Genomic DNA, 16,309 nt, shown 5'->3' on the forward strand with positions numbered 1-16,309 from the left:
CCTGATGTAATCACCAGAAGGTATATTGTGTGTGTGGCTACAGGCACTTCATATTTTCTACCCAGCCAGATGAAAAAAAAAAAAAAAAAAAAGAAGAAAAAAAAGTCAATTGGCTCTAGGTCTGTCAATAGTGACTAATCAGGTGCTGTACAATTAATTATGAAGGGGTGTCATTTTAAAACAATTCTGAGGTGGGAAAGAACAGGCCTGGGCCCTTTACCTGCTGGCACTGTTTGTGTTGCTAAGCCAATCCAGGCTGCGTCCTCTATTTCATTTACCTTTTAAACTATTGCCCCCGCATAAGTAAACACTTTCTATAAAGTGTGTGTGTGTGTGCATGCATGTGTGTAAGTGGGTGGAGGGTGATCTGGGAAGCTCTCCACCCTAGAAAAGAAATTAATGATGGGGAGGGAAAAAAGAGAGAGCAGCATAAATTGGCTGAAATTTCTCAAGAATGGCAGGAGATAATAGCAGGTGGATGAAACAGGAATAGGATGAAATAGTCTGGGGCTGAATCCCAGTAATCAAAACTGCTGTGAGATACAGAGATGGAGGTGAGAGGTGACCCTGCAATGCAAATGGCCCTGAGCAAGGAGCCTGGGCTCCCCAGCAGCCACTTGCCAGCAGGTGTCAAGGGGGCAAATCCCTCTCCCACCTAAACTGGCTCTCCCAGGCTCCGCTCCCAGCAGTGGCCAACACCTCCCACCCACTCCCCTGGGGATGTGGCTGCAGAGAGCAGGATGGCGTTCCTGCTCTTCACCCTGCTGGCAAAACAGAATTGTCCCTTGCAAAGCAAAACTCATTTTTCAAGGAGGGTGGTGAGGGAGCTGCTGCTGTCCAGAGCCAGGCTTTGGGCACTGACTGGGGAAATCGTGTGTGTGGAGGGGAAAGAAGGGCAGTCCTGCAATGACAGAACAGCTTCTTAGAAACAAGTGACAGTGCTAAATGACTGAGCTTCATGGAGGGAGCTGTCAGTCATTGAGACTGTGATGACACTCTGTCTGTTTCCTGGAGTGGTAGAAGATGGGCTGAAAATGTAGAATTGAGGAGTCTCTGCTGGGACCACCTCCCTGAAGATGCTGACTTCAAGAGATCCTCTGGAACGTGGCAAGGGGCAAGTGTCATGGTGTCTAGTAGAAAAAATTAGAACTACCCTGTCCAACCATTTAGCTTACTAATACAAAACCTCCAGATGGCCCTTTGGTCAAAAATTCTGCTTGAAGCACTTGCAATTCTGTTAAATGGGCAAAAAAAGAGTAAATTCCTATGTGTGAGAGAGTGTATAATTGCTAACATTGCTTTTTGCTATAATAATTGTAGAATTAGATGGATTATTCTGGATAAAAATTTATTAGCAAATGTGTTTTAGGAGCAAAATACCAAGGCACAAGAAGCCCTGTTTTGAACTTTTAAAAATCAAGCATGGCTTTGTTCCCCAAAAATTAATTTTCTTTATTTTACTGGTTAATATTTTAAATAGAAACAAGCATTAAAGAGAGAGCAAAACATTTGATCAAAATGCACATTTATTTCATCTAATTGAAAGACTTCTAAAACCTTACTCAAAGTTAGTTTCAGGGCTTTGTGTGTATCTCAGTACCATTGCTGGCAGAGTCCCCCTCTCCCCAGTCTTCAAAAAACCATGTTATATTGGCTTTGCTAACAGTGAAATATTTAGTACCCTTAACCTCTGTTTCTGTCAGCATTTTGATGACAGCAGCTACTGGGTCCCAGCCACAGCATTTCCTTGCCCTGTGTCAGAGGACTTTGAAATGCAACATGAGGAGGTTCGGTTTGCTGGGGCTGTACAAGGCAGGGGTTGCCAGCCTGGTTTAGCTCAGAAGGCTGGTCAATCCTCGGTCCTGGTTTTGAAGCCTCAGCAAGTCTTGCACCAAGAGCATGGAAATGCATTGTCCAGAGAAAGAGCTTTATCCTGAATCATCCCAGAGCCAAGTCAGTGCCTGTGGAAGGGCACCGTGGCACTGAGCAGTGGCTAACCCGGGGTTACACAGCAAAGCAAAACTAACGGATGTAAAAGTGGAGGTTACAACATAAACATGTGCTCAGATACTGTGTAGTGAATGTAGTATAAATATTTAGATGTATTCCTACATCTAATTCTTATACTCATCATTCTTATGTCAAACGGTTTACAGAAGGCAAAACTCTAGTTTAGTTACAGGCACGGCTTCATAGCTCTTCAAGTTAATTAAAGCATCTAAATGTGCTTCATGGCTGCCACCTCTACTTTGCAAATGGCACATACCTGTAGGTAATTTAATGCTTTTCATATCAGTGACAGTAATGGCAGTTCAGGTGGCCAGCCTCAGGGAAAAGCAGCAGCCATGAGTGTCATTTGTACATCTCTAATAAGCAGATTGTTGCTTGGATTGTGTGTGCAGACATCATGTAGGGAAAGAATTAATTGTGGTTTGGGATCTCTCTATACTGAGTGTGAGTGCTGGTGCTGGTGTAGGTGCTGGGAGGTGCCCCACGGATGGGCTGCTGTTGTGCTGATGGGTGCCCAGGGGCACAGGGACGCCTCTGCCAGCCCTGGTGTCAGAGCCAGGGGGCTGTGGGTGCCACCTGCCCAATATAGCTGCAGTACTGCGTGGCTCGTGTTGGCCCAGAGCTCCTCTTATTGCTCTGTTTCTTTCTTTATGCCTTTATGCATAAACTATAACTGGCTGCACAGGCAAGGCAGGGGAGGGGTGGCCTGTCTCCAGGTGGGATGTCCCCTTGCAAAGGAGACAGGGGGAGCAGGCGACAGGGTGCCACCCACAGCAGAGATCTCCCCAGGGGACTGAGGGTGGGCTGCCTGTGGTGGTCCCGGAGCCTCACTGGCAACTGAGATCTGCTTGGTGCCAGGTGGGGAATCTCCCTTTGCCAGGGGAATCCCTACCCGGCCACTTCATAGTGTTTTTAAGGACAGCTAGGAGCCTTATCACATTTCCACATCTGCTCCAGATGCTTTGCATTCCAGCAATGCTCCACAAAGGTGCTGAACCTTACAGCATCTCTCCAAAGAGGACTCACTTGCTGCCACCTCGGCAGCTGTCGGCTTCCTGCATGCAATCCGAGGGGAAGGGAGCAGCCGTGCTCTCAAGGATGTCCCCGCAGGGCTGACAGCAGGTGACACAGTCCTGCCCCTCCGCCGTGTCAGCAGGACCGCCTGTGGCAGGGGGAGCTGTGTGTGCAGGAAGGCTGGGCTGCCTGCAGCCATAGGTCAGGCAAACAGCGGAGAGCAGAAATGGTTTCCGACCCAGTGGCACCAAGGCCGCCTTGGCCACTTTTGGGTTTCACCTTGAAGCGCAGCCAGAGCACGAGGCGCTGCTGGCACTGCTGTCTGTGCAGCAGGGTATGGCTCTCAGGGAGTGCTCTGTTCCCAGAAGAGGAAATAATTAATAAATGCTTCTCACAACATTTTCCAAAGTGCTAATACCCATCAGTCCCTAGCTGAGCCCCAGTGCTCTGCCATCTCACTGCTGTGTGGGGTATCAGCATCCCTGTCCTCCACCTCTATCTTCCATGTCTGTGCTGTTTCAGGGCTTCTTTCTCTTTAAGAGGAAACTCAGCGGAAGCCTAGCTATTCAATATTGTTTCATATTATTTGGCTGTGAAACAATTTAATTTGTTTATGGCTCTAAAGGTCAGATTTGACTATTGCCCAAATTTCTAAAGAATAAAGAATGCATCAGGGACTGAATGGGACTTCATGGCATGACCAACTGGAGAAAAAGAAGGGGGCTAGTGAGAATATTTAACTGGAATAGCAAGGCAAACTTACCTTCAGCTCAGGTTTAAAAGCCTAGTCAATCATTACACGTTTTTTATTATTTACCTGGTACAAAATCCCCTTGGGTGAAGAAGCAGAAAAACTCACAGGCCACACTCTTTCAAATTTTTGGTAGCTTGCTCAGCAGTTTTTTTCTTCTGTCTCAGGACAGTTGAAATGTTATGGGCTGGGATGGTGCCTGTGGATAGATAAGAAATAAAGTGGAAGCACATTGTGGTTGTAGCTCCAAGCAGGGGTGTTTGTACCAGTAGAGAGCAGGGCCAGCCAGGGACTTTGAGAAGGAAGGTAATTCTCACACAGTCATCAGAAGACAAAGGTTGCATTTACACCTGGCCAGAAGGTTTAATGATCTACTATTTCCAAACACTGCAGGCTCGCAATCTGTTGTGTCTGAGATCATAAAACATAATCACAAACTGGAGACAAGAGACCTGGGGCTTGATTGACCAGACCTTTTATTTTTCTTCGTTCTTATTTTTTCACTCAATTTTCTGCTTTTTTGGAGGGAAAGAAAAAAAGATGTTTTGGAAAGACCTTGCTTTGGTCAGAAAATTCTTGATGCAAAAAAAAAAAAAAAAAATCTGAAAACCAAGGATTAATGGGCAATTTTCATTCTTCTTTGTCTCACTTGTGTCAAGAGCACTTGGGAGACAGATTACCTGCTTGCTAAGATCTGCCTCCCAGGCTTTCAGGGAACAGAAATTGTGGTAAAGGGACCAAAGAGAGAGAAGTATTCAAAGAGAACCAGGTACAAACTGCTCATAGCTAAGTTTTCCAGGTCCTACCACAGAAACAACTAACATTCAACCACCTGAAACACTGGGTGTAGGTGGCTTTCATCTGTCTTTGGGGGAAGGGTAAAATTATGGTAACATTGAAAGATAACCTAGCAGTGATGGGAGGGTTTCTGGGTAACATTAGCCACATTTTTGCAGTTTGAGACTGTAATTGGTTACCTCTGTACCTCTGAGGTTGGTGAGGAGGTTTATCAAGCATGGTCAGGGTCTCCAACAGAACACAAAATTTGGGACAACAACACTTCTGCTTGCCTCACGCCGTTGCCTCTGCAGGCTCAGCGCTCTTTACTGCCTGCCCGTGGCCAGGGCTGCAGAGAGGAGCCAGGTGTTTCTCACCTGATATTCCTGACTTTTGAAGGAGAGAGGGTGGAAGGGCCGTGTCCCAGCCCCGGCTCCAGCCCGGCTCCAAAGCCTTATGCTGGCATCAGGGAGGGACCCTGGATGCGTGGATGTTGCTTTGCACCTCGTTTGGGTGTTACAGTGCGGATTCATCAAAGCACTTAGGGCCGGGAGGAAGAGCTAGCCCCGTTGAGATAAAGGGTTGCCCTTGCTGACTTCAAAGGGGGCTGCATTTAACCCTTTCACTTCAGCGGGGTTCGAGCTCCTGGCTGGAGTTAAGCACGTGCTGTTTCTGGATTGGGACCTTCCTCTCCTTGTTTGAAAGGGAAAATAAATAATCCAGTTGATTTGCAGTAAATCATTCTCTAACTGATGATGCCTCTGTGTGTTTTACGACTGGCAGGTCTGTAACTTGCTTTCTTAAAAAAAAAAAAAAAATTAGAGTGGGAGCAATAAGAGTTTCCCGAGAAGTTCATTGAACCAGGCAGGCTGGAGAGCCATCTGCCACTGGCCGGTGCCTTCGCAGTGTCCCTCACCTGGCTGGGGCTGCCTGCCACCTGATGAGTGTGGCATCTTTGATGTCTCCTAGGGCAGCAGCCATGCCCAATTGCATAATCAAGGTCACTGGAAAATTACACAAAACTTTGCCCGGGTCTATTGGGGAAAAAAAAAAAAAAAAAAAAGGGAGGCAAAAAACCCCAACCCTCCCCCCTCCAAACTTCTGCTCATGCCACCAACTTGCTACTCTGTGTGAATACATATACAGAGCCAAGCTGCCCTCTTACACTGCCCTGCAAGTATTGACAAAAAAAATAGTGTTATCCACATTAAGGCAATTGCAAATTTTCCCTGGAAGCCACATGAATTCATCCCAGTGGTTTTCCCTGTCTTTCCTGCAGCTACAGTTTCGAGTAGATAATAATGATGTGCAAATGCAAGAAGTAATAGTCTCACACTTTGCATTGCTGAATGTTGACCTTCTGAGGATTTTAAGAATCAGGGTGGTGAGTTTGGTTTCACACGCCCTTAGGAGCTATCAAGTCTTTCTAAGGCTTGATAGAGCAAACAGTCAGCTTAAAAATCTGTAAATGAAAATAAAAGAAGTAAAAAATTTCAGAATTTATCTCCAGAAACAGAGAATTCTTAGAAAATTTTCTGTTATTCCTCCAACATTTTTCCACTTCAATTTGTGAGAAAAAGAAAGTCATGGATGTGGTGAAAAGAGGAAGAACTTGTAGCTTGAAAGAAACTAGGGCTAAAAAATGGAGCAAGAAAAAACTGCAGGAAAATTGAAGAATTTTATTTTTTTCCTGCCAAAAAACCCTGGGGAAAAAAAAAAAAAAAAAAAAAGCCCCTGAATGCCTTGCTGGGCAGGTGCTCTGTGTCAGGGAGGGTGCAGGACCAGCCCTGTTTGCCCAGCTGAACTAGCAAGGGACATGTTTCCCAGTTCCTGCCTGCTGTCCATTCACTGGGGACATCCTGCTGGCATTACACCCCCAAAATATGTCACAAAGGTCCAGGCGGTGCTGGGCAAGGCACTGTGATGCCCCTTTGAAAATCTTACACCCTTAACTCTGAATTTACATTTCTGACTTGCCCCTCTTTCAGCCAAGTCATTTCTGGGTAATTTGAGTTTGTTTCCTTCCAATTTCTGTCCTGTAAAATTTCTTCTTCTTCAAGCCTTTCCCAAGCTTTCCCAGGAAGTCTGGATGACTGTCAGTATTTCTGGTCATGAGAACATTGTGGCAGAACTTTTAAGCTCTTAAGCTTCTCTTTCCACAGACCCAGATAAATGAGTGATATGAAATATCTGTTGTTTCCTGACTTCTGCAGTTCAGGTGTGCTAGAAACAAAGGCATCTTCCCACCCCACAGCAGAAAGACCTCTGTCTTTCCATTCTTCACATCCTACATGGAACAATAATTTGAGTCTGTCATCTTTGAAAGTTTGAAAGTTTAATAAACTCTTTATCCTATTTTTATTTGTGAGGAAGCTGTTCGTAAGCATCCCTGTGGCTTTCAAAGTTGGTGTCACATCCTCTAAAAGAGAAATCAACCTCCTTCATAACATCCTTAAGTCAGAGGACTAAATTGCAATATCGGAGTTGAAGGGAGGGCACAGTCCATCCTACTGAGTTTCCCTTGTGCTCTTGTTTTGATTTTTAAATTGACACGGTGGGTAAAAGTCCTTAAACTCAGGACACTGACATTTGTAGGGTTGTGCTACTTATGTTGTCTCCTATGGGCACTTTGTTGTGTCTTAAGTAGTTTTAAATTTCCATCATCTAATTTCATGCTGGAGTAAGAAAAAAAAAAAGATATCCATCCTGGAGAGCTCCTAAATGCTTGTGGGCACCTTCCCACAGATGGATGGTGTGCAGCCAGGCATTCCACTTGATGGCAGCTACCAGTTCCTCTGTCATCACAGTAGAGTCACCTTCCAGTTCATTGAGGAATAAGACCTACATTACAACTGACAAAGCATGTAGTAGGTCAATTTCTGCAAGAACTTTTGATTCCTCACTTAGGAATGAGATGAAAGTTAAATGCTGGGATTGGAAAGCACAGATAGGAGCTAGCAGATGGAGATCTTGTTCTCCCTTTATTAAGACAAACTGCAGCAGGCCCAAGGAAGTGCCTTGTTTAGCATTTGTTTCCTCCAAGGGCTGTGACTCACGGTTTAGCTCTTGAAGGCTCTCCTCTGCCCTCCAAGGAATCCCCCAGCCCCCATGGAAAGGGTGGTTTTGGGGCTGGGTAGCTGGGAGCCACCCAGAGCCAGCAATGTCTGCGCGTGCCCGTTCCAGCTACGGGGTGGAAACTCAGTGGGAATTCACAGGAATCTGGCTAAACCCACGCCTGGCCTGCTGGAGTAGTGGGATGGCTCTGGGGCCATGGGCAGGGCAGGGCCCTGGAAAGCCAATAAATCCAGGAACTCTGCTTGCTTGGCTGCTTTGTGCAGAGATGTAGCAGTACCAGCTGGGACATAGCCCTCTCGCACATACCTCGAGCGTTTACTGTCACCCTCAGAACATTTCCTGGATTAGCAGAGCGGCTCTTCAGCTATAATTTTTGTTGAAATATCTTGCTTTAAACCTAGAGAGCACCAATGAAGGCCTCAAATCTGTAAATCAGCTGCACTTTGGAAAACAAATCATTGCAGTGGAGTTTTGCCAAGTCAATTTTCTGTGCTCATTCATTATGTAGTTTTCATTTTATGAGCTGATTTAAACCGACCATGCTCCAACTGTACCAGTTGCATCCAAGATAGGAGCCTGATTTACACTTTGAAAATGTTAACTGTTCCATGGTTGTATTTCCAGGAGGAAGAAATGCTACAAAGAGGTCATTTGGCAGCACCCATAGGCCTTATAGACAAGAGATTGCAGGCTGCCTCTGCTAGCCTGCTTGAGCTGGTGACGTGTTATTAGTGAAAAGAAAGCTGTGATGTTTCCATGTGCTGCAGAAGGAGAGATGTTTTCCAGGGAGAAAATGACAAAACAGCTCCAACTATGATTGCCCAGTGGAAAAGGAAAAGATAAGAAGGTAGAGTGGAAAAAGCATGTATGAATGTAAAGGGGCACCTGGAAAAAGGGGTAGCAGAGGAGAAGCAATGGAGATGCGGCATTAACACCTGCAGTCTGTGAAATGGACAGGAAGCATCCATGGCCTGTGAGAAGAATGGGAAGAAAATAATGGAAATTTTTATACTTATTTAAGTGGCCACATAAAACTCAGCTCAACATAACTGTGCTTTCACCCCAAGTGTCTGCAGGGGCACTGTGAGGTTGTGTGTCTTCAACAGCACTGTAACAACCATTAGGGAGGACAGAGAGCCATGGTTTTTCTCCTTGGCTTAGAAGGTTTCTGTAGCCTGAGGTTTCCTATGATAAAGTGAGACAAATTTGGTAAAAAATTGTTTGATTCAAACACTTAACCAGCACTGCTAATAAATGTTATTAACCTTAGCTATTTATTTTTTGTAAGTTAAGCTGTTAGAAAAACTTTCCCATTTTCGGCCTTCCCAACATTTTTTTCCCCTGGTGTCCCTGTGAGATCAGAACTTTCTGATTGTTGTAGTGGGACTGAGCTTCACCTAAAGTAACTTTGTTCCAGTTACAAGCAAGGCAAATATGAAAGTGGAGTTGCTGTCATACATTGCAGTTCCTACACCATTTTTGCAGTTCCTGTAGGTCTGTGTAACTACACAGACTTTGAGATGAACCCCACATATTCCTTCCTTGCCTGTGGGAAAGCCTTTCAGGCTTGTTGAGGGTCATTATAATAGTGCTACATTGGCACACTAAGAAATACCCATAATTTCTAAGAACACACAATTTTTTACATCTATCATAAAGCTTATTTTTAAAGAAGAACTTTTCTTCAAAGGGAAAATGGGCTGCCTTGTTATTAATATTGCAGCATCCTTGTTTTCTTATCTTGGTGAGCAAAAAGTATCAATGTACAGAGCATAGGCTTATATACAGAAATATGCAATCCAGAACTGGTATATGTGCATGACTGAAAAAAAAGAAGCTAGGTCTGTAAAATTCTCTGATTTCACATTTGTCTACTCATAGGATTAAGGAGATTTAAAACAGTTCAACAGATTCACATAAGAACAATTGTTATAGCCTCTATAAAAACAGTGCTATTGATATCCTCTTTAAAATGCTTTATGCTGCCAGAAGCAGAATGAAGAAGCCTTTGTGTAAAATCCCACGGAGTCACCTGTGCTAAGACTTTAAAGTGCTTGGAAGGGCAGCTGTTGGAGATGCTGGAACTCTGTGTTTTCCAACTTCTGTGAAATTCCAGGTACATTTCTCCTAATGGTGAATAACAGGAACACAAGCTCTTTCATGTGCATAGCAGTTAGGAACGGCAATTACTGTATTTGTTAATCTGAGTAACCTTTACATTGGCCCATCTCTGATGTTCTTCCTGGTACGCAATTCCCTTTCATGTAGTCAGAAGTATGTATCCCATCATCATCTTTCTAGGGAGGTGATCACAGTCCCTCACTTTGTGTATGTCCTTCCTTCAGGTGGATCCTTAAGAGATTGTTATCTACATTTCAATGGCTTCTTCCCCCCTGCAGCTGTAAGCATCTTGAGCCACATCTTCCTAGCATCTTCCTTGCTTTTAGTATTTCCAAGAAGTCATCCTGGTGGGATATCGAGGAACTGACTGTGGTGCCAGGGGTGTTGAGCATTCCCCAATAAGAAGGCCGACTGCATTTTACAAGAGAACGGTTGTGCAAGGATGGGCAGGACAGATGGCTGAACCTGCAGAACGAGTTTCAGCCATAAATGCTCTGAACACCGTAAACGTTCGGTGGCTTTTCTTTTTTTCTTTTTGAAAGCTGAAATATATTTGGGAAGTACTTGTTCAAACTACAGACTCGGTCAAATATTAACAAGTGGAAACTGAGCGGGGGGAAAAAAAGATACTTTGAAGGGCTCAAGCATGTGTGGGTTCTCGCTGTATTTGCCTAACTATAATCACCGGGGCCACACTTGCGACAGGCTGAAATGTTGCTGTGAATAGAAAGTATACACTAAGGGTTCTCAAATATGAAAGTGGGGCTGGAACAAAGAGCAGGCACCAGACAGACTTCCCCTGTTAACGATTGCTGGCCTGTCACCCTGGTGCCAGCAGTCTCAGAAATCCCGTCGGGAGCGGGCGGCACTATCTCGCCCAGTGTCACGGGGCTGCTTTGAAACCCTGCCCACAGCCTCGCTATTCCCCGCTACCGCCTCGTCCCGGGGGAATGAACATTATCTCTGCTCTTTCAAGAGTGTTTGCTTTAAAGATGATTTACCACACTTGACAATTACCGAATTTCCTAAATTCAGCCCGAGGTATTGTTGTTGTTGTGTATCTTGCAGCGCGCTAAGCAGCGCCGGGGCCGCAGCGCGCAAAAGGTCGCCGTGGTGGCTCAGTGTGCAGCAGGTTGCTCTCAAGGCAGGCCCAGGGTCCTCCAAGGCTGCTCCCCTCTGCAGTCCCGTGGCTCAGGATGTCAGTGCAGACATGGAAACCTTCTAACCCAAGGGCAGAAGGAAACAAAGCTGTAACCCAGTCTTGCAGGACCATCAGCGCACCGCTGAGTAAGGACTCCTCTCGCTGAGGTAGCGAGGACAAACACACAGCTGAAAATGCTCCATAAAGAGTTTTCAACCTTTCTTTTTCTCCTTGCCTTTTTTTTTTTGTTTTAACCATATTTTGATTGTGGCAGTCAATGGGATAGCATCTCCAAAACAATACCTACAGATCAGTAATGAATGGGATCCATTTGGTGCTGTTGTGATTTTCTTTATGTTGTTGCTGACTCAAGTGCTACAGGAATGCTCTTCCTCCACTCAAATGTGAAGCAATAAAAGGAGTTATTGTTTCATTTGTATTTTGCTGGGAAAACTACCAAAACCTTTATGTTTGAATATTTAACTACAGTGTTAACAACATTTCCCTGGACTGCTGCTAATATATTTTTAATATTTGTTCTCCATATGTTGGTTCTTTTAATCTATTCTTATTAAAGTTTTCCATGTTTCAGTAATTTTGTCCCTGTGTTTCTTTTGAAGAAGGCAAGTGTGTGTACTGAAAGATTAGATTATCCTGTTTAAAAAAAAGAGAGAGAAAAGGGAGAAATGTCTTCAAAATGAAGCACATCAAAAGTAAAAGTAGGTGACAAATGTTAATATTTGCAAAGTGCTTCTGCTTTGATCCTGCATTTCTATTTTTTTAAGAGCTTGACAAATGTGTCCTGTGGTTTGGCTCAAACCTCTTTGCCTAGTGCTTTACTTGACCCACAATCCATTTGATCTTCCACTTGTTTTTCCTTCTGTCCAGGAGGCCTCTGGACTTGATAAAGGCTGGTTCTTATCTTCCACTTGCTGCTGTTCAGGGAAATAATTTTTAATTTCTGGTTGGTTTAGGTTATTGTGTTTATCTATTTACTTAGGCAGTTTCTAAAGAGGTATTCACTTTGCTGTTATTTGGGATGGTTCCCTTCCCATTTCCATGCCAGTAACAGCTATACTGGATCAGCATCTGGTTTGGCTGATTGACTCTGGCACCAGATGTGAGGAAGACATGGATGCTGGAGCGCCTGACTTAGATGGCAGGCTGCCACTTTGTTTCTACAGTACAGTTTCCAGGTGTACTGCATCCAGTACCTGAGCCTAGAGTATCTAATATACCTGGCACTTTCAGGGGCTCTGAACTGGCTACAGCTGAGTGAAATGCACATGCTTCTACAGCCCCCAAACACCCATCTCAGTCTACCTGCTGGATCCCAGCCCCAGTGTTGTCTGCAGGGTGTCTGATCTCCTTCCACAGTGCTGCTTGTACAGTCCCAGTATTGCCCAGCTCAGTAAGAGCCATCCTACAGCCCGGCAGCCTGAGCAATCTGGAAGATGCTTCTACAAGTATGAACGCTGGCCATAAAAGCTGACATGTGATTTAGAGCCTGTTTTATGGCATCAGCTCCCTTATTCCCCCTCAGGAGACCCTCCTCCCAAGAAACCATAAGCCACAAACCACAACTGAGGGAAGCCTGAGTTCTGAGCTGCCATTTCAGCCAAGTAGGCCAGGAGGTGCAGCATCTTCCAGCCACCCTCCCTGCAGGCCACTCCACCAGCTCCAGGCACAAGGGCACCTCTCCATGTCTCTTCCTCAGGAGCTTTCTCCTGTCTTTAGACCAATGGAGAATAAACCATAAATTGAAGGAGAAGATGCCTGCTTATGTGTCACCCTACAACCAGGTGTGCCCCCATGGCAGTGCTGCCCCAGGGCCCTGGGTGCTGACAGCGAGGTTGGTGTTATTTGTGCTGCTCCCAGGTTTCAGGACACAGCACATCTGTCAGGCCTCCCATGTGCGGTGCATTTGCTTTCTGGAGACACATTTCTTGTCTTTAATGGCAACATGACACCTGCCAGCTCTCCAGCTGCTTCCCTCTCCTGCAGAATGCATTCCCTTCAAGTGAATGAAGAAGAGAAGGCATGCAGCAGAGCAGATCAAGGTTCAGATTTTCACAGGTACAATTGTCAATTAAAATAAACCCAAACAAAGCACATAAAAATTCTGAGAATGAGGAAAACTGTGATGATGGCACTCAGAGATTCAGAAAGAGCCTCTCTAGGTAAACACTTCAACACCATAGTGACCTGCTTTGTGTTTGTCTATCCCTTTCCATTCACTCATTTTTCATGCAGACTTATTTCCTTTTGCACTTAGAATTATGTGACTCCTTTGCCTGTCAGCTTTGTATCTTCTAATACTTTATCCATAATAAGGCACCCTGCCTTTCCTGGGGTGGCAGAATGCTTCTCTTCTGGTGAGAACTGTTTTCTTTTCTCTTAAAAAAACCCAAAACAACAAAAAAATTCACTCAAAAAATGGCACCAGGATTCTGCACCTTTCTTATTTCAGGGAATATCTGCAGCCAGATCAGCTATTACTTTCCAAAGCTGTTTTCACAGGCATTTCCTGAAGACAGACTATCAGATAAAATGCTGACTTTAGCCTTTTCTTTATCCCCTGCCTAGGGTATTATTTTATTGCTCTTGTTTTTGCAGTTTCCCTCTCTGGGTTTTGCTGAAAGCACTTTTGCCAGTACATGTTCTCTTGCCAGTAAAGGAGTTCTGGTGCCACTGTCCAAGAAGCTGTGCACATCTCTGCTGGATAGATGCCTGAAACTTCTTTATGAATTATAGCCAAACTAAATTAAATCACTAATCAAAATTAAGGAATGAATTAGTTGGGTTTTTTGGTGTTTTTGTTTTGTTTTGGGGTTTTTGTTTGGTTTTTTGTTTGCCTGTTTATGGGTTTTTTGTTGTTTTTAAGACAGTCTTTGCAAGGATTCCTCTGCTTGGATGATGTCTCTGATGGACAAAGGCTGCTGTAATGTCTCTTATTCCACCTTCAGTCTGCAGGAATGCAAGTGGAGAGTGGAAATAATTAATTCTGGATGCAGTTCTAGGATCCTTTCCACTGGCTTGCCAGCCTTGGAATGTCAGAAATATTGTCACTCTGCCTCTGAGCAGGTCCAGTCAATATTTAACTATTTGGTTGCTTCTGAGGCTGCAGGTCTGCAGCTTTTCCATAATGGTTATCAACAACTGAATGCAAGAGGATGTACAGCATTACTCCTTAAACACAGTGCTGCTGTGATGACTCAAACCATATGAAAGGGAGGATATAGAATAATATATTATAATATTAAATATTTTAGAAACAGTACAGTTTCTCACCTCCCCAATAGCCTTCTCTTATGCTTTCTCCACACACTGTTAGGTTAATATCAAGTTTTTTTTGCATTTCCTGAGGAGAAGACCAAGCATAATCCTTGTGCCAGGCTACTGGTTCAGTCAGCAATAATTGCTTGACTTGCATGAAGATAAAAGCATTGCTAAAGGGAAGGGTGTCCATGAGATTGACAGTCCCAAAATGCAGCCTCTCCAAGGAGCTCCTCTTTTTCTTAGACAAATGACTGCTGCATTGTGCCTCTGAGCTACAAGCTAACAGAAAATGTGTCATGTGGGAAACGAGAACTTTTGAACAACATCTAAGCATCTGGATCCCAAGGGACAGGATTCATTCCTCTTGCTTGAAATCTAGATGTTTCATTTCAGCTAATTGTCCTAATTAGTTGATGGCCACAGAGATTTAATAGCAAGGAGTGATTTGAACTAGTTTAGTCTGGACATTCATAAGAGGCAGAAAAGGACAGTGAAGAATGCAATGAGAGGAAGAGTATACCAGGCATCTCCCTGAGGAAGAGCCTCTGAGGTGCTTGTGCTCTGTATGGATGCATTACTGCTTCTGCTTAGCACTGGCACTTGTTACCTCCTCCACAACCAAACTGGCACCCCAACACCTCAAACTCAGTCCTGATTTCCTAGTTCTGGCTATGCTGTTGCTTGTGTAAGTTCTGTAAGTGCCTGTGGGGGTTGACCCCTCCACAGAGAAGGGCTAGCTGGTTGGTGTATGAGAAGGATTCCTGTGTCTCTGTATGTTTATTTTTCTCCTCTGGGTCTTCCATTTCAGCCCAAGCACAGCCCTGCTTGGTGGGGAGATTCCCAGCACCATGCCTGACAGAGCCTAACCCAGGGGACAATGCCAGCTGTGGCCATCACAGAGGACCCCTGAGGCTGGGCTCACGTTCACTGGCTCTTCTAGACACCCTGCAAGATGGGGAAAGTCTGTTTTTGGCTTTTGTACTTGCAGGAGTGTGAATGGCTTTTTGCCTTGGCATGAGCAGAGCCAGGAAGCCTCCAGGGAGGATGGAATAGCAAGAAGAAAAGTCTGGGCAGCAGTTTGTAGAATGGAAAGTTTCATAAGCTGAGGGGGTTCAGCGTTGTTATAACACCTGTCAGGGGTAGGAAGCAATACCTTGACCCTTCCCTAGTGCTGCTCAGTCAGGTGCTGATACAGTGATGGATGTTACTTACACAGGGATAAGGGGGAGGCAGGAGGAGGGGCTCGTTCTTTCCAGAGAAACCTGTTACCAAAAAGGTGCAGATTTAGCAAGTCTGGAAATTCTGGGCAAGAGTAGGAAAGGATAGCATGTTAAGAGGACAAAAATGAATACAGCTCAAAAATAAGCAAGTAAGCAGAGTTAATCTAAAAGCCCAGACTTGAACCAAGCTTCAGCTTGTTTGGTTTTGATCTTTTTTTTTTTTAACTTGAAGTTAGTGTGTGCAGATATATCTAACATAAAATATTTGCCATTTTAAGGAAGGAGGCCATTGCTGGATCTGACCAGAATGGGCTTGCAAGGTGAAGCACTGTGAAATGTTCAGGCAGGATTGGTAGCCTGCCTTGAGATGGGAAGTACTGGAAATCCCATGAGAACTTGTGATTTTTAGTTCCATTCAGTTCCATTTTGGAGGTACAAAAAATTTTACCTTGATCCAGCAAGATAAAATGTGTCTGACTTTTACATAAGTGAGTAGCTGTTTTATTTTTGTACAGCTAGTGCAGAGGCTCAGAGTTACAATAAGTGTTACACAGGTGGAGAGAAACCCCACAAAATCCTTCCTTGGTGAGACCCTATTGGGTACCCAGGTGTTTGTGAAACATCCAGAGTGAGGTGAATGCCAGCCTCTTGTGAAGTCTGTTCTCACCTCACACTGCCTGGCTTCAACCTTTTGCCCAGTAAGGTGTCACTGACATAAGTTATGCAGGTAAAACAAATAATTTTAATTTAATACCAGCCTCTCTTGTAAAGTCTGTTATTGCCTTCATGCAATTAACTGGTAACCAGCAGGGCTCTCTAATGCATAACAGCATTAATCATACACTGCTCAAGACAAATCTTTAAAGGGATGGGGAAAGATGTAATCTTCTGCCTGTCCCTTCTGATATTAAGAGTTTATCT

The 16,309-nt window shown here is 44.5% G+C and overlaps 1 long non-coding RNA gene across 2 annotated transcripts in view; it reads right to left on the reverse strand.

Moving 5' to 3' along the window:
• Positions 1-1,508: 1,508 nt before the first annotated feature.
• LOC108961468 (uncharacterized) overlaps positions 1,509-16,309 on the reverse strand; it is a 42,887-nt gene continuing 28,086 nt past the window's right edge. The window contains exons 3-4 of one of the 2 annotated variants that reach the window (XR_003945945.2): positions 3,842-3,974; positions 1,509-3,379 (exon numbers count right to left, since the gene is read on the reverse strand). This is a non-coding gene — a long non-coding RNA (uncharacterized LOC108961468). Of the gene's footprint in view, positions 3,975-16,309 lie in introns of both variants that reach the window. The other variant, XR_001989781.3, reaches the window with a different exon arrangement.

Source organism: Serinus canaria, chromosome 2 (genome assembly GCF_022539315.1).
Source record: "Serinus canaria isolate serCan28SL12 chromosome 2, serCan2020, whole genome shotgun sequence".
Taxonomy (NCBI): Eukaryota; Metazoa; Chordata; class Aves; order Passeriformes; family Fringillidae; genus Serinus; species Serinus canaria.